The sequence below is a fragment of the Myotis lucifugus genome, unplaced genomic scaffold (genome assembly GCF_000147115.1).
Source record: "Myotis lucifugus unplaced genomic scaffold, Myoluc2.0 scaffold_871, whole genome shotgun sequence".
Classification (NCBI taxonomy): Eukaryota; Metazoa; Chordata; class Mammalia; order Chiroptera; family Vespertilionidae; genus Myotis; species Myotis lucifugus.
In genome coordinates, this window is record NW_005871919.1 from 20,329 (window position 1) to 23,039 (window position 2,711).

At 58.1% G+C, this 2,711-nt stretch overlaps 1 protein-coding gene across 1 annotated transcript in view; it reads right to left on the reverse strand.

Moving 5' to 3' along the window:
- The window catches only part of TBCD (tubulin folding cofactor D), a 92,793-nt gene that overhangs the window by 20,076 nt on the left and 70,006 nt on the right, over positions 1 to 2,711 (reverse strand). The window lies entirely within an intron of this gene.

Sequence of the window (2,711 nt, forward strand, 5' to 3'; positions counted from 1 at the left end):
GGGGGGGGGGGGGGGGGTGAGAGGGGCGGGAAGGGGGGCCGACTTGGGATGAACCGGGAGGCTGGAAAGAGAGGTGAGACGGACGTGAACACTCTCCTGCACCTTCTGAATTTACAAGCACATGTATCGCCTTCCCCCCAAAATGCACTTTTCCACTTCCTGCCTCTAACACAGCCCATCGCTTACACAGATTGTCTGAACCTGCCATGTCACCCCCACACCCCCACCGTGGACTTGGTCATCACCCACGTGTGACAATGCAGCTGAAAGACAAGTGAACGGCACAGAACACCAAGGGGAAACACAATTTCACACGGATCCTTTGTGGGCACGTGTGTGCACGCCGGGATGAACACGAGTGGCAGGCGGGCGTGCTCGTGCCACGGTGTGAGGTCAAGGAGAGTGTGCCCGGATTGAGAGAAAGGAAAGCAGAGGCTGCTTCCGAAGTGGGTGGGCTGAGAGCCCCTCGAACGGGGATGAAATAGCTGAGAGAGTCAGAAGGAAAAACAGAAACATCAGGCAGGAGACCAGCTGCCGGAAACAGAGCTGAGCCTTGACCCCTAGTCCTACAGCACCTAAGGGCCCCTGGTGCCATCGACAGACAGGCTCGCCCCAGGCCAGTGTCCAGGAGCTGGCGGGATTCCAGAAACACAGGCAGAGGAATGACCTCTGGCCTCACAGGAGCGGAGAGAGGCCCGCGCCTGGGTGCTGGTGCACTCTGGCACCAACTAGCGGCTGACCTCGGAGACGCCCTGCTGAGCCCCCACCGGGCATTGCCCAGCGCTTGCTGAGCACCCAGCATCTGTGCAGAAGCCCAGGGCAAACCAAGGGGTGTCCAGCAGAGGGTGGAGGGTGAGGGCGAGGAGTGTGAGGGGACAGCAGGCTGTGTGACAGGAACAAGGTGCCTCCGACCAGCACTTCAGACAGTGGCAGGAGGAAGGACCGGTGGCAGGCTCTTCAAGCGTCCAGGACGGTGGGAGCTGGACGAAGGCGACAGCTGAGTGGAGAAGCAGGACGAGGAGCATGTGAGGGCTATTAGGGATGCAGAAGTGACAGAACCAGGTCACCAACCGGACGCTGGGAACCAGGAGGAGAAGCAACTGAGCTGGCTGCATGGCGTGCTGTGCACTGAGCGATCTACAGGGGAAGGCACAACTGCCTCCCTGAAGAGCTCAGTGGACAGGAATGTGCAGGGCTGTTGCAGAGCCAACGGCTAGAAAGAAAAATATGCCACACTGCGCGTTAAGAGGGACGCACAGGACTGCAGATGTCAGAATCTGTTAAGGAAATTCACAACAGCAAGAGACAAACCAGCAGAGCGTGCCCATCACTGCCAGGGAGGTCCCAGCAGAAAGAGCCTGTGTCCGCACACCCAGGACCGCACACCCAGAGGAGACAAGTGTCGGGACATGGAGACAGAATGACTGTGAGGCTACGGGAGCCCACACACGCCTCTCACCCACTCACACGCATTCCAGAAAAGGTGAACTCGGGGACAGAGGGCTCCGAGGCAGCCGGGGCTGGGCAAGAGGATGCTGTGGTGACGGAACGTCCCTCACGCTGACCACGTTTTAAATAAGTAAATTTTACTATATGCAAATTATATGTATAAAAAAAGGGTGTGCAAAAATAAAGCCACAGACTAGGAAAACATCTGCAGACCCTGGATCTGAAGATGGACCTGCATTCAGAATACACAAGGAATTCTCAAAGTCTCAGCCAGAAAACAACTCACCAATCAATAAACAGGCAACAGATTTGTCAGAAATGAAAAGATGCTCACTGTCATTGGCACTGGGAAGGCAAACCAATCCCTGCCCCTGCACATCCGCTAAAAGAGCTGAAATCATACAAACTGACCACAGCAAGGGCTCCCCCGGCCAGCGGGCGCTGCCACTTGGAAAACGATTTGGCAGCTTTTTTCTTTTTTAATTTTTTTTTAAATTCATTTCAGAGGGGAAGGGGCGGGGGGAGAGAGAGAGAAACATCAATGATGAGAGAGAATCACTGATCGGCTGCCTCCTGCACGCCCCCTCCTGGGGACCAAGCCCACAACCTGGGCATTGAACCTAGGACCCCTCAGCCCGCAGGCCGACGCTCTATCCACTGAGCCAAACTGGCTGGGCTATTTGGCAGTTTCTTAACGTGAGGACCCCCATTCCCCTCCTGGCATCTAACCCAGAGAAGCGGGGGCTCGTCCAGACAGACGGGCACTTGGAGTCCCCACAGCTGCATCTGTGAGGCCCCGACCGGAAGGAACACCCAGACACCCCTCCACAGCGAGGGCACACACCTCAGCACCCAGAGGACGGAAGGCCATCTCTAGTGCACACGCCAGAGCCACGAGAGGAGCACAGCTCAGGCCAGGGTGGGCCGTGGCAGCGGCACAGGAACCTGGTGGCGATGGTGGGGACAGAGGCTGGCACACGTACCCTCGCGCAGCTTCCTGTGCCATCGGCACTTTAAGAAGCTGCTGAAATGACCACCAGACAGGACTGGCCCCCTGCCCCCCGGCCCAGGTGCTTCCATTCGGTGCAACTCGAGTCCGTGTGCTAAAAACCCCACTCCCCCGGGTCACCTGTCCACAGCCGTCCGGCCACTCATCCGAGCCACCAGCCCCTCACCATCAGGTGCGACACGGGTCACCTGACCTCCCCCCGCCCACAGGCGTCTTGTCCTCACAGACGTGCCCAGCTGCAAGTGACGCCGGG